This window comes from Lithobates pipiens, unplaced genomic scaffold (genome assembly GCF_037356315.1).
Source record: "Lithobates pipiens isolate NorthernLeopardFrog02 unplaced genomic scaffold, aLitPip1_a1.2 Scaffold_18, whole genome shotgun sequence".
NCBI classification, from domain to species: Eukaryota; Metazoa; Chordata; class Amphibia; order Anura; family Ranidae; genus Lithobates; species Lithobates pipiens.
In genome coordinates this window covers 407,241,863-407,265,548 of record NW_027507758.1, presented here as the reverse complement: position 1 = coordinate 407,265,548, position 23,686 = coordinate 407,241,863, and the positions used below count along the sequence as shown (strand labels likewise).

Here is a 23,686-nt window from a genome sequence, read left to right as displayed (position 1 = left end):
ATAAGTCGGGGTACCCGCCAGGGCTGTCCCCTGTCCCCACTTATATTTGCCTTGGCTCTGGAGCCCCTTGCCAGGGCCATTGTTACTAATCCAAACATAGGTGGTTACTTGAAAGAGGAAGGGGAGTACAAGCTTAGCCTTTACGCGGACGATGTCCTATTGTTTTTACCCAATCCTTTGATAGCTCTTCCCAATCTTCTGGAGCTCTTGGGCACCTTTCACAAGCTTTCGGGCTTGGGGGTGAATATAGCTAAGTGTGCTGCCCTTCCTATCAACTTTACCCCTGCAGAAGTTTCTAATTTGCGCTCATATTTTGGTCTCTCTCTCTCTAAAAACACTATTTTATACCTAGGGGTCCATCTAGCTCCTTCCTTACCAGAAATCTATAGCGCCAACTATCCTCCGGCCTTTACAATGGTTCAGAGGTGGCTACGTTTGTGGTCAACTTTTCGTATCCCTTTGATTGGGAGGGTGGTAGCGGTTAAAATGTCTATTGTGCCGAAACTTTTATATTACTTCAGGGCTCTCCCTATCTATGTGTCACGCCAAGCCCTCACCTCTCTACAACGCGATATTAACACTTTTCTATGGCTGGGAAAGAGGCCCAGGCTAGGGAGACATCTAACGCATCGCTCACTTTTACAGGGCGGCTTGGGACTCCCGGATGTATGGCTATATTACTTAGCGGCCAGGTTGGCCCAGACAGCTCAATGGCATGCTCCAGCGGTTGGTATACCGTGGTTGCAATTTGAAACTCGGTCTTTGCGGCCTTATTTCCTCCCAGGAATCCTGTGGCAGGAGAATCTCCGTCCAAGAGACCTAGCCCCCCTTAATAGCATAGTGAGTAGCTCCTTATACCTCTGGTCACTGTATAAGACTAAATTTCGACTGCGACCTAACAGGCCTACTTTGGCATCGTTTTTGGGCGATAGGAGATTCCCCCTGGCGTTTGGGTCTCCTGTTGCCTTCAGATGGTGGATCCAAAGGTCTTTGGTCACTCTGCGGGACCTTTCTGGTAGACGAGGTGCCTTCACCTCCTTTTCACAACTCCAATCACAACATGAGGTACCAAGGGCCGAATTCTACAAATATCTCCAGATTAGACACTTTTTTCAGACACATTATAGTTCTTTAGGTGACATCTCTAATACCCAATTTGAATCTTTATGCTATAGACACTCCAGAGACAGGGGTATTATTTCTACGGTGTACAAACACCTTCTGGAATCCCAAATGCCAGAGAAAACTAGGGCGATGTGCCTCTGGGAGGCTGATTTAGACACAGAGTTCACGCCTGAGGAATGGAGTGTGATGCTTGTGAATATGCATAAGTGTGCTAGATCTATGGCGGTGAAGGACACCGTTGTGAAGCTTCATACTCGGTGGTACCTCACCCCGGATAGGATTCACAGGTTTTACCCCACGGTTCCTGATCGCTGTTTTAGGGGTTGCCCGGATACAGGCTCTCTGATCCATATTTTCTGGAGCTGTCCCCAGCTCCAGGGGGTTTGGGATCAGGTACGCACCACGGTGTCCTCGATTGTTGGATCCGTGGTTGACTTGTCACCTGCACACTGTCTGTTGTTCGCTCCTATAGCAGGGGTTTCCCGCCCCACCCAAAGGTTGATCAATACACTGTTCTGTGCTGTCCACTGGACGATAGCGCTACATTGGCGCTCACAAGTTACCTCCTGGTCGGGGGTTCTTGGTAGGATGGACGCTATCCGTCTAATGGAACGGGTACATCACACCATTATGGACACCATGCATATCCATACTGCCAAATGGCTCGAATGGCCGGAGTGTTCCGGTCCTATGGGGGGTCCCTCCCCGCATATCCCTTAGTAGGTGTTACACCGGTGTCCGGGCGATCCCATTGCATTCGTATATTTATACCTTTTTGTTGGTTTATTCTCCTATATCTTTGATCCGGACCTGAGACTAGCGCCAGCTTGTAAACAGTACTGTAGTGTATTAGCTATCTGTCGGTGAAGTCAATAGCAATAATTATTGCAAGGTTAACTTTTTGTTTATGTTTCTTTTATTTCCCCTTGTTTTACTAACTCTCTATTATGTACATCTTTGCACTTGATAAGCATCGTCTGGTGCATACGTTCCAGGCTGTGTACGTTAATCACTTTTTTAAATGTTCCTTGTTGGGCTTGGACCGCTGCTGTGCCAGCAACATTTGTATGATGTGTATATCTATTATGCTCTCCATTGATGCTGTCATGTACTTGTGTCTGTTGATCTAATTATGCTTCTTTTACCACCAATAAAAACGTTTGTAATCAAAATACAAATGTTATATACTGCAGCCATTGAGGAGAAATAGAATCCATGGTGTTATCCCCAATTAAGATATATGTAAAGGGTATTGGTTGTTTATAATTCTTCAACACGTTTCACTGGACAACTGCCCACTTCCTCAAGAAGAAAGCAATAAAATACATCTTTGTTACAGATGCTGATCAATATAGTTAAAAACATAAGGGAAAAAGAGAATGGCTTGCACAAGGTGACACCAGTGAAAGTAATGGATTCCAGTATCTCTAGAAATTCTTACAATGCAAGAAAAGTTGTCTTTCAAATATCCAAATGTGAGAACAATTGTAACCAAGAGGATTTGATGTTATATACAGGAAATTCATATGGATCATCGATAGTGTGTAGGCATTTCTGCTGGTGAAGGGGTGGTCAAAGTCCCATCCATCTAGTTTAGTAGCAGCCTGCTCTTAACTCTTATGGGAGGTCAATTCAATTCATGAACATGGAGGCACTGGATGTGGATGGAGTAACTTTTTTGACATCTCCTACTTCCTTAATCTTTGGCTAGGGGAGATTTACCTTCTGGTACCTCCTCCCCCACTGCCCGCAGCCTCGTGGGCCACATCACACATCTCAGAGGGCACAGGACTAGTCATGCAGGGTCATTCAATCTCATGCATGTGGAGCTGGCTGTGAGACATCTAGAAGTCACAGGTAGCTCCCACATCCAAGCTGGTGGCACCTAGGATCTGAAACCAGTTGAAGAATCAGCTCTGTGGAAGAATTACTGGACTCTGGTCTGGTAAGTACTTGCCAGTTGAAAGTTAGTAGCTAAAGTACTTCTAGTTGCTCACTTTTGATTTTTAAGAAAGTGAGTGAAGTTCCCCTTTAATTAAAAAACAAGGTCATCCTGAAGATTTGTACAGAATTAGAACATATGAGATAAACATGATATTTACCTAGGTTGGAAATGTATCTCTCCCTAATTAAATGTTTAAAACTGCAAGTCTCAGGAGCACTCAGTGAGCAGGCTGGGAGCAGAATGAGGGGAAGCCCTGTCTCTTTTAGTAGTTTTGATCATTCTTGTCATTCAACCAAGCTGAGCAATTTCATGCATTTTCCACATTCACTTCTCAAGCCTTCTTATACCACAGGGATGATTTCACTGAACTGAAAAAAAGAAAATTCCCACCCACTTTTAAAAGGATCATCCCATGTGAAATGCTGTATTAGGCATATCACTGTACGCCTAACAGGCAGCCTATTGCAATATTTATTAAAAACAGAAGCAGCGTGTCAATCAGAGGCACGGAGACTCCAAGTAGCACATGCTGTAACACACGATGCTACGTTAACAGAGCTTCAGACAACTCACTTTAACCGAGGCTGTCTAGGATGCCTTGCATCCTCCTTGTCCTTCAAAACTATTTCAGACATTTTGAGCATGGAGCTTAAAGCCATGACTTAGTCGTGGTTGTGACATTAATAGCCCCCCCTCTCCAAAAAAAAGGCTTGGATACAAGATCTAATGAACGCTGTACAAAACAGGATCACTGCTGGTGGCAGTTTGGAGGATTACGTTGAATCTCTGGCAGAAAATTGGCTTTTGTGACTGAAGAGAATGTGATATCTTAACACAGGTAAGGATTGCATACAAACACAAAAGAATCTGTTGCCTAATGCTATAGATGTGATACTGGCTGGCAGAGGCAAGCGTGTGCATGCAAGCTAACAGGCAATAATGAGAAAAGAGAAAATGTCTGCTTACATTCTAATATAAAATTGGGTTTGGAATGAGCAGAAATGTCTTGAGGACAAACAGGCTTGTGTGTAGGGGGTGTGGGGGGGGCACAGTCTTCCTGATTTCCCAAGGAACAGGATGCAAAGAGGTCATTGAGAAAACACTTGGCTTATCTTCTGTGTCAGCTGGCTTGTTGGAAGTGAAGATGGGGTGTGTTGTGTGAAAGTGGGAATCCTGAAGCTCAGAGAGACAGAGGCTGCCAGCTCTGAAACCTGTAGATAAGGACGCTGATGTTGTTGGCATGCTTGCATACTGTAAGTGTGATCAATGGTTTCATTGGAGTGCGACTGCTTTATAGATTTTAAATTCACATATGCAGTTAAAAGGATCATTCCTTCATCCATTGTCTTAAAAAAAAAAAAAAAATGGCATTGTTATAACATTTGGACAGATTTGCAGCCTTCAGAAATAGAATGTTAAAAATGGATCAGCAGCAACCTATTACGTAGATCAGACTGTTAGTAACACTGGTCACACAGGAGTTAAACCGAGACAGAATGCAAAATGTTACTGAAGCGTGTTAAATATTCACATTGTAAACAAAGGAGGGCTATTCAGTATGAGTAATTTCTCTATGTCCTTGTGCGTGCGTTTCACTTTTGCTGTGGGCGAATCATTATTATAAAATCGAATATTCAAGACAGCAGTTAATTGTTTTTTTTACATTTTTGTTGTGACCGTGTAAGTATAGTTTGATTTTAATAGAAATTAAGATGCTATTAATGACCTATAAAATAGATGTCAAGAAGTCAGGTGATTGTGAGCCTCGTTATTTAATGTTAGAGAGTAATGTAACCCCTAAGCAGGCTAATAATGAACATCACAGCTAAGCCTTCGTCTGTAATAAGAGTGTGGAGGTGTTAAGCATTGCCATTAGTTTTATTCAAAATTGTGATTTCTCCCCATGGCACCTATTTCCATCACAGTGCCTTAATAAATATATTTTCATTTAGCTGTTCGATTTTGCTTTTACAAATGAAACATGTTTTAGAATGTAGAAAAATATTAATGCATAAGGAAGAATGAATTGCTATTATTACGCAATGGGTTGTACATTAACATCTTGTGTCTTATAATAGGACTTTTCTATGTTTTGAAATAAGAGACTGCTAAAAGTCGACTTGACCCAGTGGCTTTCTTATTATGATGATCAACAGGTAGTTGTGCCTGATAGCAGTGGTGACTAGTAGGTGTGGTGTCCTCTGGATAACTAGAGAAGGGGCAAAGTTTACAGGCATAGTGGAATTTCAAGAAAGCTGTAATTTTTTCAAAAGCATTAGCTGGCTTTCATTTACTGCTTCTATGTCAAGACTTTTACTAGAAGCATCTGTACTAAAATACATTGCGCGCCATTAATGCACAAATAACAGTCATTATATTGACGTCAAGTATTTGGTTACCCAAAATGTCTTGTTATTTACATTGAAACTAAGAATACAAGATACCACATTGTATTCAGTACAAATTAACCATCCATGTACAGTATATATAAATATGTTCCACTTATGTGTCAAATAAACTGATGTGATTTCCTAAGTGGGGCTGCATTTACATACAGGAACAATAACAAGTAAAGGCAAGATGAGAGTCACATTGAGGTGGTACCTTCAGGGGCGACATGGGGAATGTTCTGGTCACCAATAGCATCTCTGAACTTACTGGTGCAATATACATTTGGAAAGTGTCCATTGAAAAGGTGATCTTGCAGGTAAAGGTGGACAGGTGTGAAGCTGAATAGGTGGAAGCAGAAGTGAACAACTAGATGAAATAAAGAGTCAAAATACCTCCTGAACATGACAGGATCATGATAACGAATTTAGAATGATCAGTATCTCTATCTATCTATATATCTACATATCTATCTATCTATCTATCTATCTATCTATCTATCTATCTATCTATCTATCTATCTATCTATCTATCTATCTATCCAACTACCCCCTAAGATTTTCTCTGTAAACCATGCTGTAGATCATAGGTGCTCAACCTGTGGCCCTCCAGCTGTTGCAGGACTACTAGTCCCATGAGGCATTGCAAGGCTGTCAATTAAACAAGCATGACTCCCAAAGGCAAGAGTTGTAGTTTTTCAACAACTGGAGGGCCACAGGTTGAGCAACCATGCTGTAGATGTAGCTCATATACCTTTAAAACCATCAGCCATGTTGATTTTGAGCTCAATTCTGGTCAGGGATCCCCCACCACTACACACACACACACACACACACACTAAGCTTTACCCCACCTCCTCTAACTAATCACACTAGTAAACTAAAACTGGCAAAATGCTTACCTGTTTCTCTGGTCATGTTATATGCCAGGTTCCAAATCTTCTTTCTTTTGGACTACGTCTTTCATTGAATGCTTATATAGCTACCTGGTGACATGGGCACTTCCCATTGGATGTTGGTTGATGGGATTCTTACATTGGCAATGTTATTATTTCATTACAAGGGTTGGTATTGGTTGTGGACTTCACTCCTGGAATGTTACTACAGATGGTTATGTGACAGTAGACTTAGATGAATTTAAAAAGGGCTTTAAAACCTGTGTTTTAAAAATGTTTTGAATATTTGACAGTGGCCTGAGGGGGAGGGATAGGCGGGAAATGGATTTAGAATTTTGACCGGAGATGGGCTTTAACACACCTTTTATGCCTACAGTGTATGTGACCACAAAAATAGTATATTGTCAGAATTATGCCCCCAATAATCCCTGCCCTTCTATCACTCTTTTTTCTCATACTTAACTCCATACCAAGTCACATGGTTGAAAAGTACTTCATCTTCATATGACAGGCATTTTAGGAATGACATAAGGCACATTCTAGCTTTGTCCTTCTCACTTTATGTCTTCTGCTCCTGTGAGCCTTAACAGTTGTTATGTGTTATGTTAATAAAAGTTGGTTTCTATTTTTTGAAAAACAGCATGGCTTTGTTAAAGGATGGCAGTATCTCACCATGCATAGTCCAGGGTGTATGAGTCAACATAAAATGTGTCAGCACCACTGTACAACGTTTACAATTATATTTACCTTTTTATTTATTTTTTGTCTTGGATTTCAACCTAAAATGTGAAACGCGTAAAGATGGGGGTGGTGTGTTTGCTGGTAGGGAACTACAAGGTTCTCTACAGCTTAACGGGGAACTTACCACCCCTTTCAGATTTTTTTTTTCATGCAGTAAGAACCTGTGCTGCCGGACAGACTCACAAAACATACATACAGAACTAGTGTATCTAGTGTTATCCCCCTGATTTTGTGCCAGTATGCATGTCCACAAAATTTGTCTGGTGAATGCATAGTGTGCCTCAAATGACTAAGAATCCTCCAGGGATAGATAACATGTATATCCCAGGAGGCTTCAGGGAGGGAGGATATGTCATTCTCACTTAGGATAAAAAAAGGCAGAAGAGCCGTCCCGATTCCAACAAAGAAGTATTGGGGGGGGGGGGGGGGGGCTTAACTTGACTTAGTAAGATTTTGCAACAAAAGGGGAGAAAGAAAGAAGTTTATGCAAACTGTGTAAAGAAGGCGAGGCTCATTTTAAGTATCCATGAGCGCCATCTGACCCTTTAAAGCTTGTGATTGATGGACTATGTGGTCCAATGCCCAATTTTAGAAATAAGAAGGATGTAGCCTACAAAAGCTTGCATTTCTTTCACTTTTCACAGTCATAATTATGTAACATGGTTGACTGTTACAAAATAAAATGATACTGTATAAAAAAAGGGGTCATATCATTCACTTGTAGCTGTGGCAGCATGGCTTCAAGGACAGCACGTATAAAAAGCAATATTTCCATGCCCCATTCCATTGGGATCAACCTGAAGAATAGTTTCTGCAGTGTTAATTAGACCAGCAACACTGATACAAAACACACAATATAACCTTTGACCATTTATTCAACTTGATGTCAGGGGGAATATGGAATGGCAGCAATAATGAAAAATGCTTTCCTATTTCATGTTGTTTTGCAAAAAAAAATATTTTTTCATGTATATCTTTCTAACTACTAATTAAAATTGTACACTATATAAACTACACACAAACACACTAAAAAAATGTTTTCTTATGTCAAGATGTACAGAATATAAAATACAAATTCTTCACCTTCGAAGCAACTCACTGATTCATAATCAGACCAAAGTTTCTGCTTCAGTGTGCCCTTTGAGACCCATTTATTCCCCATTGAGCGCTGCCATCTTGCCTTTCACACAGCATAAGGAAGGCAAAGTCAGGTTATCATTCACAGTCTGTGCATTAAACACACCTCAGTTATTCCTATAACAGTCTTGTGTCACTTGCTCTCTGCATATGTCAGTGGACAGGAAAATCGTTAGTGACAGCGAGGGATCAGCTGCTGAATTTTGATAAAAAGTAAAAACTATCTAATCAGCAACAACTAAATCTGTTTAGGCTGCATGTTTGGAAAGCATTTGATAGAGTAGATTAAGAAGGTGTTCCTATAATAACATGCTTGGGAACTGAAAGGTTCACTTTACTGTCAATAAAATATAGATTTTCCCAGTAAACATTGATTAGTTGAATCCCCTGAACTGGCTTCTCTGTTAGGTTTAACTTTATCTTACATGCAAATCTCCTTTATTTATTTATTTTTTGAAGAATGTTCTCGTTTTGGTTGGATTTTTAACCACTTAAGACCCGGACCACTTTGCTGGCTTAAGACCAGAGCACTTTTTGCGATTCGGCACTTCAGCGCTTTAACTGACAATTGCGTGGTAGTTTTATGGCATTTTTTTTTTTTACTAGTAATGGCGGCGATCAGCGATTTTTATTGTGGCTGCGACATTATGGCGGACACATCAGACATTTTTGACACATTTTTGGGACCATTGTCATTTATACAGCGATCAGTGCTATACAAATGCACTGATTCCTGTGTAAATGACACTGGCAGTAAAGGGGTTAACCAGGAGGTGGCAGTGTAGGGGTTGAATGTGTCCTAGGGGCGTGTTTCTAACTGTGGGGGGGCGTGGCTATGATTTACAGATCACTGATCTCTGTTTCAATCACCGGGAGCAGAGATCAGTATCACTTGTTGCTAGGCAGAATGGGGAGATGCTGCTTACATCGGCATCTCCCCGTTCTCCCTCCCCATGAGAAGATCGCAGGTATCCCCACAGCGATCAAATCCCCAGGACCCGCGGTCGGACTCAGGGGGGTCCCGACTGGCCAGATGGCATGGCAGGAATTTTAAATGGACGTACCTGTATGCCAATTTGCCTGTCCGTGCCATTCTGCCGACGTGCATCGTCGTGCGCCGGTCGGGAAGTGTTTAAGGCAATCAAACATATTACTTATTTTAAAATCATGTATTGAAAAATGATATCATTTAAAACTGTAATGACCAGAAAAATATATTGTACAATCTAAACACTCGGGTCACATGTCATATATCAAAATATTTCAGAGATAGTATACAAAGTGGTATCCCCCATCTAGAGGCTAACATTACACATGGATGGATGAGTCCAGAAAGGTGGGAGTAACCAATGTGTTTCAAAGTATAGGAATACTTTACTTCCTCAGTGATATTACTACATAACATATTCAATATCTGGCTAGAGCACTTTCATAGCTATAAGGAGAGCTTTGTCAGTTTGTCCTCAGATAAACAGGAGACAGTACAAAAATATATCCTTCTCCACCAAACTGCCATTCCTCCTTTCCACTTTGGTGGAGAAGGATATATTTTTGCACTGTCTCCGGTTTATCCGAGGACAAACTGACAGAGCTCTCCTTGAAGCTATGAAAATGCTCTAGCCAGATATTGAATATGTTATGTAGTAATATCACTGAGGAAGTAAAGTATTCCTATACTTTGAAACACATTGGTTACTCCCACCTTTCTGGACTCATCCATCCATGTGTAATGTTAGCCTCTAGATGGGGGATACCACTTTGTATACTATCTCTGAAATATTTTGATATATGACATGTGACCCGAGTTCATGTTTAGATTGTACAATATATTTTATCTTGTCATTACAGTTTTAAATGATAGTCTCTGAATAGCATCAACTGTTGGCAATGAATGTATGGTGGAGCTCTCCTTGAAGCTATGATAATGCTCAAGCCAGATATTGAATATGTTATGTGGTAATACCCCTGAGGAAGAAGTTAATTATACGTATTCTTTGAAACGCATTGGATACCCCCACATTACTGGACTCATCCATCCATGCACCAACAGGGTGTAATGTTATGAGAGTAAAAGTATTCTCGCGCCTACCAATGTGTCCTAAAACTAGTGGGGTTGCAGCAAAACACCGGCAGGGGTATACACCCTCCCCAGATTAAGTGATAATGGTTAAGAAATGGTGTTGCGCTCCGACTACATAAATCTAATTAAATTAACATGTACTCAAGTGACAACCAAAACAGTAATAAACTAAAGTGTGGAACTGTATGTTTAAATAAACTCAGACAATGTGCATAAATATTAAAGTGCAATACACCAGGTCACATTGTGCGCTTGACAAAAAACTTGATATGAGAAATCCTCTATAGATGACAGTGAGATAATATTAAGTATATATCCGAATATATAGATGATATGACAAAAAAAAAAAAAAAAAAAAAAAAAACCTGAGTGTCGTTATAAAAGTGCAAAACAGATCAAAGAATACACAAAATACTAATAATCCATGTGTAGTGTGTCACGTGTCTGAACAAAATACTAATAGTCCATAAGCAGTGAAATGTGTGTTTGAGCAAAAATTCCAAAAACAAAAATAAGGTGAACTATAGTTATATAGAGAGCATATCCATTTAATGATAAAATGCGTCCATTTGGTGATCAACAAAGCAGTATCCTGCGTGCTCCAAAGGCAGGGGGTGGATTCCACCAGTGCTCCTATCCGTATAATATCCTCACACTAGGTGCAGTAATTACCTTACCTTACTGCTGTAAGGTAAACAGCATTTCCAAAGTGACGCTTGTTGTCCAATGTAGGTTCAGTAGGTGATGTAATCCTGGACTCTCATTCACCGTGGGCACGTGGAAGGACTAAATATTAATAACAGAAACATTAAACTATCCTGGGAAGTGAGTACCGGATCAATATCTTTCCTAGATCTAGAAGTGACACAAAATAATAACAAATTATATACAAAGACCCATTTCAAAAATGTCGATAGGAATAGTTACTTGCCAAGAGGTAGTTGCCATCACACCAACTGGCTGTGTAATATTCCTAAGGGTCAACTGATAAGATTACGCAGAAACTGTACAAACACTAAGGACTACCGCCTGCAGGCTGAAAAGATAGGCCAGAGGTTCATAAATAAGGGATATGACAATGAAGACATTAGAAAGAAAATTACAGAAGTCGAAAATATGGATCGAACCACTCTAATTAGAGATAAAACCACCCCGGCACGAGGGATGGATGGGATACCGCTCATATTAAACTACAACGCTCAACACAAGAAATTTGAAAAGATTATCAGAAAACACTGGCACATCCTACGCTTAGATGTACACTTACAGGAATTGTTGCCTGAATACCCGAAATTTGTGTACAAAAAGGCAAAGACTTTAAGGGACAAGATAGTCAAGAACGTCCCCGACCCCCCACCCACAGGCCTGACTTTCTTCACTGGTAAAGGGTTCTTCCCATGTAAAAGGTGCTTTTCATGCTTAAAAACAAAACGCCCAGCTGAAAAGAAATTTAATTTTACGTCTACAAGCACTGGGAACACGTACGAAATAAAAGATTTCGTATGCTGTAATACCGAGGGAGCGGTGTACGTGTTGCAATGCAGTTGTGGCTTGCAATACGTAGGCCGCACCAAAAGACCTTTAAGGGTACGAATAAAAGAGCATGTTAAAAACATCATTAATGGCTTCGACAAGCACAGCGTTTCCAGGCACTTTTGCATACACCATAACAAGGACCCTACCCAGCTTATGTTTTGGGGTATCGAACCCTACAAAAGACATTGGAGAGGGAGCCATAAGGTCAGAACACTAAGTCAGGCAGAGTCTAGATGGATTTTCACTTTAGACACTTTTGCGCCCCAGGGACTCAATATTGACTTTGACCTTAATTGTTTTATTAGTGATTTTTGACTACATTATTTATAAGCTTCTTTTGTTAGGATGTTTTTAAAATTACTATTATGTGAATTTTGGATCTCTTTTCCGGTGTCCTCTCCTAAATTGAGAGTGATTCTGATATTTTGATATATTTTATCTTATCCTATTCTATTTTTATATATATTCTATTCCCCTTTTTTTTTTAATCAGTCTCTGTTTTTAGTGTTACTCTTGGAGATCGATTATGACTACCGTTCATACTAAACTACAACGTTCATATCAGAGTGATTCTGATATTTTTACATATTCTATCTTATTCTATTCTATTTTTATATATATTCTATTCCCCTTTTTTTAATCAGTCTATGTTTTTAGTGTTACTCTTGGAGATCGATTATGACTCCCGTTAGGACCATCTATGATGGCCGTTATCATGGAATTCTTACATCCTAGTCCAATATATTGTTGATCTCATATACACACAATTTTAGCTATAACTTTTAACTTTTTCCCATATCACTCAGTTTATACACTGCTAGTGATCTAGTAAATAGTCGTAAGTGTGTTTTAGATCACTGTCTCCCTCCTAGACATCACTGCTTTTTAAATGGACCTGTTGATAATTTATATCGCCAATAGCTGATTCCCAATTATTGGCCATGCTATACCACACACCTTAAGATTTTATATAATTATCGATATCTCTTACACATAATAACTTTATGACTATGGTTTTACTAGTGTAGCTTTTATTTTGTTTTTATTTAATCACTTTCAATTTTAATATATTCGCCCAGTATTGCCTATACTTTTCCTCTTTGTTGTTTTATGCTAGATGTCATTTTAGAATACGAACGTTATTGCGCAGGTACGCTAATGAGAAGGGTTGCTCTGTTATTACCTTCGGGGCTGCGCCAATAAGAATAATGTTTCCTGGGTATTTCCCAGCGGGCTATAACAGTTAATGATAATCTACAATAAAAAAATACCCCCACAAAATGATCGCAAGTGAGGCTTGCACATTTCCTGTCACTGTCACGTCCGTTGACCATTACTCTATATATATTAGCCCACGAGAAAATGGCCGTAGATGGGGCCACAATGGACTTCACAAAAATGGCTGCTAATTACTGACACTATTTATACGTTCGCCCTTACCCCAGTTGTTATTCCCTGATGAAGTCATTTGACGATACGCGTAGGAACACAATTGGCCAGTAAGGACACCGGAAGTGACGTCCGGAAGCGCGAACGTGACACGCGTTCGTTTAAGTTGTGCTTTTATTATTGTTTTAAATGTGAGTACCTTACCTTCGTTTTATGCCCAATAAATTGTGAATACGTACTTCACTATTGGAGTGTTCCCCTTGCTTTCTCTGCATGTTACAACGTGCCCACGGTGAATGAGAGTCCAGGATTACATCACCTACTGAACCTACATTGGACAACAAGCGTCACTTTGGAAATGCTGTTTACCTTACAGCAGTAAGGTAAGGTAATTACTGCACCTAGTGTGAGGATATTATACGGATAGGAGCACTGGTGGAATCCACCCCCTGCCTTTGGAGCACGCAGGATACTGCTTTGTTGATCACCAAATGGACGCATTTTATCATTAAATGGATATGCTCTCTATATAACTATAGTTCACCTTATTTTTGTTTTTGGAATTTTTGCTCAAACACACATTTCACTGCTTATGGACTATTAGTATTTTGTTCAGACACGTGACACACTACACATGGATTATTAGTATTTTGTGTATTCTTTGATCTGTTTTGCACTTTTATAACGACACTCAGGTTTTTTTTTTTTTTTTTTTTGTCATATCATCTATATATTCGGATATATACTTAATATTATCTCACTGTCATCTATAGAGGATTTCTCATATCAAGTTTTTTGTCAAGCGCACAATGTGACCTGGTGTATTGCACTTTAATATTTATGCACATTGTCTGAGTTTATTTAACCGCTTCCTGCCCGCCCTATAGCCGAATGCCGGCCTTCGGGCGGGCGGCTTCCCTCGCCTGGCCGTCCCTGGACGGCCAGGTGTTTACTTCCGCAATGCGCGCCGCCGGGGGCGCGCATCGCGGAAGTTTTGCACTCGCCGTGTCTCCCGGAGACAGGCGAATACAGATCGCCGTGAACGGCCAATCAAAGCGGCCGTTCACAGAGCGATCTAAGCTGCCAATAGGAGATGATCTCAAATGTAAACATATGAGATCATCTCCCATTGCCGTGTCTCTCTCTCCTCACACAGAGACAGCGTGTGAGGAGAGAGAGGATCTGTGAGTGAAACATTGTATCCGTATTGAGTACCAGTGCAAATTGTCAGTCCCAGTGCCAATTGTCAGCCCCAGTGCCAATTGTCAGCCCCAGTGCCAATTGTGAGCCCCAGTGCCAGTGCCATTTGTCAACCCAGTGCCATTTGTCAACCCAGTGCCATTTGTCAGCCCAGTGCCATCTGTCAGCCCAGTGCCATCTGTCAGCCCAGTGCCAGTGCCGCCAGTGCCACCTGCCAGCGCCACCTGTCAGCGACAGTGCCAGCGACAGTGCCATCCGTCAGCCCCAGTGCCGTCAGCGCCAGTGCCGTCAGCCCCAGTGCCGTCAGCCCCAGTGCCGTCAGCGCCAGTGCCGCCAGTGCCGCCAGTGCCAGTGCCGCCAGTGCCACCTACCAGCACCAGTGCCAGCGCCACCTGCCAGCGCCAGTGCCACCTGCCAGTGCCATCCGTCAGCCCCAGTGCCATCACCCCAGTGCCGTCACCCCAGTGCCGTCACCCCAGTGCCACCTACCAGTGCCAGCGCCACCTGCCAGTGCCAGTGCCAGTGCCACCTGCCAGTGCCACCTGCCAACGCCAGTGCCATCCTTCAGCCGAAGTGCCGTCAGCCCCAGTGCCGTCAGCCCCAGTGCCGTCAGCGCCAGTACCGTCAGCGCCAGTGCCGCCAGTGCCACCAGCGCCAGTGCCAGTGCCGCCAGTGCCACCTGCCAGCGCCATCTGCCAGCCGCACTGCCATCTGCCAGCCCCATTTGCCAGAGCAAATAGCCAGCACCATCTGCCAGTGCCATCTGTCAGCGACATCTGTCAGCGACATCTGCCAGCGACATCTGCCAGCGACATCTGTCAGCGACATCTGTCAGCCCCATCTGCCTCCAGTGCCATCTGCCTCCAGTGCCATTTGTCAGTGCCACGTGTTGTCAGTGCCACCTGCCACGTCAGTGTCACCTGTAATCAGCGTCACCTGTCAGTGTCACCTGCCACATCAGCGTCACCTGTCAGTGTCATCTGCCAAATCAGCGTCACCTGTCAGTGTCATCTGCCACATCAGCGTCACCTGTCAGTGTCACCTGCCACATCAGCGTCACCTGTCAGTGTCACCTGCCAAATCAGCGTCACCTGTCAGTGTCACCTGCCACATCAGCGTCTCCTGTCAGTGTCATCTGCCAAAATGGGGTCACTTTGTGGGCATTTCCATTGTCCTGGTGCTCCAGGGCCTTCAAAAATGTAATAGGTGGTTGAGAAATGAGATGTGTAATTTATGCCCCTAGAACGCCTAATGGTGCTATTTCAATATTGGGCCTCTGTATGTGGCCAGGCTGTGTAAAAGTCTCACACATTTGGTATCGTTATACTCAGGAGGAGTAGTAGAATGTATTTTGGGGTGTCATTTTTGCTGTGTACATGCTATGTGTTGGAAATATCTTATAAATGGACAACTTTGCGTAAAAAAAATGCGTTTTCATTTTTTTTCCACATTTTCCCAAAACTTCTGGAAAAAAATGAACCATTCAAACGACTCAATATGCCTCATAGATTATACGTTGGGGTGTTAGCTTTCCAAAATGGGGTCACTTTGTGGGCATTTCCATTGTCCTGGTGTTCCAGGTCCTTCAAAACTGTAATAGGTGGTTGAGAAATGAAATGTGTAATTTATGCTCCTAGAACGCCTGATGGTGCTATTTCAATATTGGGCCTCTGTATGTGGCCAGGCTGTGTAAAAGTCTCACACATTTGGTATCGTAATACTCAGAAGGAGTAGCAGAACGTATTTTGGGGTGTCATTTGTGGTATACACATGCCATGTGAGAGAAATAACCTATTACATTAAAAATTTTGTGAGAAAAAAAAAAAAAAAAAAAAATCTTCATTTTGCAAAGAATTGTGGGAAAAAGATGACAACATCAAAAACCTCACCATGCATCTTAGTAAATACCTTGGAATGTCTACTTTCAAAAAAGGGGTCATTTGGGGGGTATTTGTACTTTCCTGACTTGTTCGGGTCACAAGAAATGAGATAGGCCACCAGTACATCAGATGTGATCAATTTTGTGCGATTCGCACCACAGCTTGTAGACTCTCTAACTTTCACAAAGACCAAATAATATCCAATAATTTGGGTTATTTTTACCAAAGATATGTAGCAGTATAAATTGTGGCCAAAATTTATGAAAAAAAAATTATAATTTGCAAAATTTTATCACAGAAACAAAGAAATATGTGTTTTTTTTCAAAATTTTCGGTCTTTTTTTCATTTATAGCGCAAAAAATAAAAACCCCAGAGGTGATCAAATACCACCAAAAGAAAGCTCTATTTGTGGGAAAAAAAGGACACAAAATTCATTTGGGTACAGTGTTGCATGACTGAGTAATTGTCATTCAAAGTGTGAGAGCACCAAAAGCTGAAAATTGGTCTGGGCAGGAAGGGTGTTTAAGTGCCCAGTAAGCAAGTGGTTAAACATACAGTTCCACACTTTAGTTTATTACTGTTTAGGGTGTAATGTTACCCTCTAGATGGGGGATACCACTTTGTATACTATCTCTGAAATATTTTGACATATGACATTTTGACTCGAGTTAATGTTTAGATTGTACAATATATTTTTTCTTGTCATTACAATTTTAAATGATACAATTTTTCAATAAATTATTTTAGAATAAGTAATATGTGTGATTGCCTTAAAAATATCACCAAATTATTTCCAATCCCTACACTGGCTCCCAATCACCCAACGAATGAAATTCAAAATATTAACCACAACATACAAAGCCATTCACAACTCTGGCCCGAGCTACATCACCAATCTTGCCTCCAAATATCACCCAAATCGTCCTCTCCGCTCTTCTCTAGACCTCCTACTCTCAAGCTCTCTTGTCTCCTCCTCCCATGCTCATCATCCAGGATTTCTCCAGAGCATCTCCCATCCTCTGGAACTCGCTACCACCACTGGCCCGGCTATCCCCTACTCTTGCTACCTTCAGACGATCCCTGAAAACTCATCTCTTCAGGGAAGCCTATCATGTTTCAAACGAATCTCCTACCACTTCCATCAGCTCATTCCCCACCTGCCCCACCCTATTAGATTGTAAGCTCTTCTGAAGCAGGGCCCTCTTAATCCTCTTGTATCTTATTGTATTGTAACTGTATTGTCTCCTTTTATATTGTAAAGCGCTGAGTAAATTGTTGGCGCTATATAAATCCCAAATCATAATAATAATAATAATAATAATAAATGAGAACATGCTTCAAAAACTATACATTGGGATGATGACAATTATACCCACGATCCTTTGAGTCTATATATTTATATGCAAATCTCTTTTCACCTTTGAATTGAATGACTCTAATTTCAAAAACAGAAAGGTATGTATTAACACTGAATAAATGCACAGTATACTCTTGCTTGCATAGTAGTGAATTTATTTTACTTTTTCTAACATAAAATGTAAAAGTACACAGGTACAATGTTCGCAATGTTTTCCTTAAAATGGTTGTGAACCCTTAAAGATACCCAGTGAAGTAACAAGCCTTAGGTGATACACAGAGAGGAAACAAATCATCCTACATAGGTGATACATGTGTATCTGCAGCCATCTCTTCTGTAGAACATTTTAAAACCACACAGATCAAATGATTTTGTTTAGCTCCAACAGCAGTGGATGAGGATCTGATGTCACACGCACACTTCAGAGCATACAGAGCAACATAGAGTTCCCTGATATCTGACAGTTGATTGGAGGAAAGGGACACAATCCTTCTACACAGGCATACAGGATCATGTTAAAATACACAGAGCTATGGCTAGGAGTCGCCTGCTGTGTGCTACAGGAGGACAGATCATCACCCATGAGGCTGTTTTGTTGGGAACAATTGTCAGAAGTAACTCTTGCAGAGAGAGACAAGATCAGAGAGATCTCTGATTCAGATAAGTACACACTATAGAGGGATATGCTTTGCTCATGTTTCATGTCTGAGGTTTACAACCTACTACTACTATGTACTAGTAACCGTTTACAGTTTACAGAATTATAAGTATTTCACAGTTGAAATATATCATCCTTATGATGATACATTCTTTACTAATATACTGCAAAATCACTTTATTTTAGCGCAGATCATGCTCTGCGACATGTTTTTTTTTTTTTATCATCTTAACAGAACTTGAGACAAAGGGGCACACCAATACTATAGCAGCTTAAATTAAAAAAGCAGCACAAGCTGCAATACTCCTCTTCAATTTGGGGCGCTCCCCAAGTATTTCCTTTTCACCTCTGTCATTCCACCAAATGTCATTCCAATCCGAAAGACTGAGGTCATGGTGTGAATGTAGGGTATCATGAGAACATCTCCTAAATGGGTGTTACAATGTTACCCTTCATGTACAGTGTCTTGATGCAGGGAGTGGGGCTGCCTGAACAGGGAGAGGACCCAGCACATCAGGTGCCCAGCCTAAGGACCTCTTACAAAGGAAAGTTTATGAAAAAATAAAGCCAACATAGTGCTGGGGTAAGGGGCTCCAAGGAAGGAGCCTGTAGATGAGTTTCAAAGTGTATAGTTTTAGATAGATTAGGGAATGGTTAGACCCTCAGCCTGTTTTTTTTTTTGTTGATTTGCCCCTCTATTTGTACTGGTGACTACTGTCTTCAAAACAAAATTAAATGAAAATAAAAATCCACAACTTTAGGGCTCTTTCATACTGCCCCCACTGTGCTTTGACTGCAGCACTAGTGCAACATAGTGTACCTGTGTTTTTTTCATGTGAGTTAGTGGTGCTTTCCCATAGACTTCAATTATATCCCGCAGTTTTAATGCGCTTTTAGAAAATACACCAAAACTATGGGACATAACACAAGCCTATTTAATGAAAGCGCAACTAGCCCACACTGTGCTGTGACTAAAGTACAGTGGATTAGTGTGAAGCCACCCTTAGAATTGGTAACAGAGCAAGAGGTGAAGGTAAATCATCAAAATTGGACACCTTTTCAATTAACAGTTGTTGCAGAGGGAATTTTATTCACTTCCTGTTGCATCACAGGTGCTACTACCCCAGATTATGTAGAGATCCTCCTGAGCTTTCGGGTGCAGGATGCACAATCGCTCAGCTGCTAATGAAGTAAATGGATAGAAAACAATCCGCAACTCCACATATGCTCTTCACTAAGTCCAAATGTATTGTAACTCCATAAAAGATGAACATGTACATTATATGTTAACACATTTCAGCCATAGTGGCCTTGTTCTATCCAAATCTCCCCAATGGTATTCATGCCTTAAAGAAACAAACAAAAATAAACTAGAGAGATGTTTTAACCCTCTTCTACTACATAAACGACCCACCTTTATACACAGTTGAAATACAATATGCATGCTTACTGATTTTTCTAACAAAGGATTTTTTATCCTCTACAATTATTTTTGTGATTTACACACATCTGTTAAGCTTCACAGCCAAGCAGACGACACTGGTTTAATAAATTCAGCTTCCTGGGTTACATTTCCTCCTCCATTTTATTAAATGGATAATTAATCAGAATTGCCATTTCTGTCCATTTAGCAGAAAGATGATACAGGAAGCAAAATACCTAAGTAAGAGAAACCCAAATTTAAAAAACATTGCTTACAGTGATTATTATTAAAATTTACACTGAGCTGATATCAGGTTATTTCACCTTATTAATGAAATTAGACACCATTTTGAAAATTGCACCTTCTAAAGCGACTGTGCCCAAACACCAGAGACCTGGACACAAATACTGTAATATGCATTACAAAAGTATATATCTTTAAAGGCTGATACCTGTATGAATAAAATATTTTAGTCTTTCTCGAAAGAACGTATTTTCAGTTAACATAAATTAAAAAAAACGTAAATACATATTAAGAAAGGTAAAGAGCTACTGTATGTAAAAAATGCAGTAACTAACAAAAACAATCTGAAATAGTTTTTGACTATCTAGCAAACTCAGTAAACTGGAATAAAATTGGCTGTTATGGAATATTATTCTCATTATTTTACTACCTTATTGAAGATGCCTGTTATTTTGACCGTCTATACACAATTACAAAACAAAAATTGCAAGAAGCATTGTAATAGTTGTTGGAAAGCCAATGTTGAAACATTAAGTTGCGCTATACTGTTTTCTATTTAAAACCCTGAGATGTAAGCACAGAAGTCAGCAAAAATAAGTAGCAAAAATGTCCCTGGATAACTGGGAAGAACATTGAGTGTAAACAACTGACAATAGTCTATTATGAACTTATTGTGTTATTTACTATATTTCCAATGTCAAGCCTTCAGTAATTCTTGTCTGTGCATGAGTAATGTCACACTAAAACCAGAAAATATAGATTGAGTACAAAGCACTGAACCAGGCTAATGATCCCTAATGCGTGCCAGTTTTTCAGGAGTTTGTTGTAATATAACTACTCACATTTCTACAGCAGGAAGGTATTTTTTAAATGTTAAAATACAAAGATTTGTTTTTTGACATTTTTTTTAGTTCGTATTCCAATATTCAGTATTATTGTTAACTACTGTATAGCAATTGTATTGCCCCTAGCAACTAGTCACGTGAGTTAGTATTTGATTACCAGTGTTTTTTTTTATTATTATTATATAAATGAAAAAAAAATACTGAAAATTAAAAAAAAAAAAAAAAAAAACAATATGTTTAGCTTTCTGCTATAAAACATATCCAATAAAAAATAAAAAAATAAATCTTCCTAAATGTCTTTGGTAAAAAAAAATCCCCAAAATAGTATATTGGTTTTGTGTGAAAGTTATAGCATCTACAAACTATTGTATATCTAATACTGGTAATGGTCAGGGACTGTGATGCAGTGGGCAATCTGACACTAACTGACACTGGGTGGGAGAACTGACTAAAAGACACTGATATCACCAGAGACACTAACACAGTGATCAGTGATAATACTATACACTGTCACTGTACTAATGACACTGACTGGGAAGAAGTTAACATCTCTGGGGTAATCACAGGGGTTAAGTGTGTGCCTAACAAGTGTTAATGTATGTAATATGTGCTGCTTTTTACTGAAAATCTGTTTGTTCGTTCTTGCTAGTTTGCAGGAAGAATAAACGGGCAGATCATTCTCTATGTACAGAGCCCTGTGTGTTTGTCAACACAGGGCTCTGAGCCGTGGTTGGACACAACCAATCAGCAGGTCTCAACCATGAATTATTGCCTGAAACCCGCTGACAAAATCTCATTGCGTGTGCACAGGCCCTAAAGCCAGGAAAAGGTACTGACGTACAAATACATGATGGTGCCTGTACATGCTGCCTGCCGCATTAAAATTACTGCGGGGGTCTGCAAGTGGTTAAACATTTCTTAATAGAGAGACACAGGCTGCTATTGTTAACCTCCTTCTGAAAATGCTAGTTGCCTGGCAAAACTTTACTAGTCTGGAGCAAGTGTACAGAACATGAAAGACAGAACTCCTTATTTGAATGTTTATTCTGAGTTAGTGACTCAAAGCATAGCATTGAAGCCAAAGGGTGAGGATGGCAACCAGGCAACTAGCAATTACAGGTTGGGAATGGAGTAATAGTATCTTCCCTAAAGAAAAGTTTCTTTTGAAGTGTTCTCTGACCCTAAAGAACAAACGGTGAGCTGTTAAAATATCCAAGTATATGTTTTCGAATCCTGACCTTTGAATAGCTGACATGACAGTGAGCAAATATATCCCTTTCTGACTCCTAAAATCCGGACACAACAGATATCAGTGCTCCTGATAGACCACATCTTATTAAAGCACAACAAAGAGCATTCTAATGTCCCAGTTACACAACATTTGCTATTATCTAAATGTGTTTGAGGTATAGGAAGTCAAATTAAAAGTAAATATTATTACTGTTATTATTATTATTATTATTTTAATGCAATAAATTCAGAAGCCACGTGTTACTTGAAAGAGCTATGTCTGGTGCAGTTTCTCTGTTCATCTAAAGAAGTGCTAAACATGCTGAATTTCTGAAAACACCCTGCGCCTGATTCATTATAGTATAAATCAGCGATTCTCAACCAGGGTTCCGTGGAACCCTAAGGTTCCTCCAAAGGTTGCTAGGGGTTCCTTCAGCATTGGGCAATTTCTGCCTCTGAGACTGACACCATTGATCATTTTAGCTATCTGTAGGGAGGTAATTCTTCCCAATGAACACAAGTGTAAGGACCATTCTTCCCACTGACCATCACACTAATGTATCATGAGTTGTAGATTACTCATTTTTAGCAGTGGTTCCCTGAGACTGGAGAACTATTTCAAGGGTTCCTCTGTGTTGAAAAGGTTGAGAAAGGCTGGTATAAAACAAGGTGATGTGTAATGAGGTGAAGTGAAACTGTTTTAAAGTGGTTGTAAATGATCACCTTGTAAAACAACCCACCCAGTTCGAATTAGAACTGAAAGGCAAAGCATTTGTGTATAGATTTAAAAAGAATTATAATGACCTTTTTTTTCCCCCCTTTTTCTATAAGTGATCACCTTCCCTTTGTCTCCTCTGTTCTCAGCTGTATAAGAGCTGGTGGGAGGGAAAGCAGCAGCACACTGAGCTTCCTACCACCACCCCCTCCCTTTAGACTGTAAGCTCTACGAGCAGGGCCCTCCTGTACCTTTTGTATTGTACTGTAATTGTGTTGTCCCCCTATACATTGTAAAGCGCTGCGTAAACTGTTGGCGCTATATAAATCGTAAATAATAATAATGAGGTACTTATCAAGACGAGTCATTATTGGAGGAGAGCAGGCTGAGTTCCCTGCGTAGCAAGAGAACTGACCACACTGTGCTCTTCTGCTTAGTGTAGTCAGATTTTAATAGGAAAGCAGAGGGACTGACAGGAACACCAGGGATTTCACACAAAGGAAGCAATACAAAGAGAACAGGATACGTTTTCATATAAGCACATAGTACAAAAGCCACATATTAGAAATATGACAAAAAAAAATTAAGAATACATGACCCACCTCCATTCTTATATATAGATATAAATACAAGGCAATGGTCATGGGACTTTGACTGAGGTAGGTCACTAAGTAAATACTGTACAACTTGGATACAATTAATGATTTGTTATATATTTCATGATGTACAAAAATACATCAAACATATATGCAATAATCATACAAACATATACAGGAAAATAGTCATAGGGAAATCCATATATGAGAAAACACCACACATATAGTAATGTTCATAAAATGTCGTAGTAGGTTACACACTTGGTCTATGAATGAGTGGAGATATCTTAGTATCCATGGAA

The 23,686-nt window shown here is 40.3% G+C and overlaps 1 protein-coding gene across 2 annotated transcripts in view; it reads left to right on the top strand.

The window, feature by feature from the left end:
* The window catches only part of KCNMB2 (potassium calcium-activated channel subfamily M regulatory beta subunit 2), an 828,748-nt gene that overhangs the window by 189,499 nt on the left and 615,563 nt on the right, over positions 1 to 23,686 (top strand). Inside the window, exon 1 of one of the 2 annotated variants that reach the window (XM_077487942.1) lies at positions 3,496 to 3,908. The exons of the other annotated variant lie outside the window; for it this stretch is intronic. The gene's annotated coding sequence lies outside the window, so the exon portion shown is untranslated. Of the gene's footprint in view, positions 1 to 3,495; positions 3,909 to 23,686 lie in introns of those variants that run through there. 2 annotated transcript variants of the gene reach the window in all.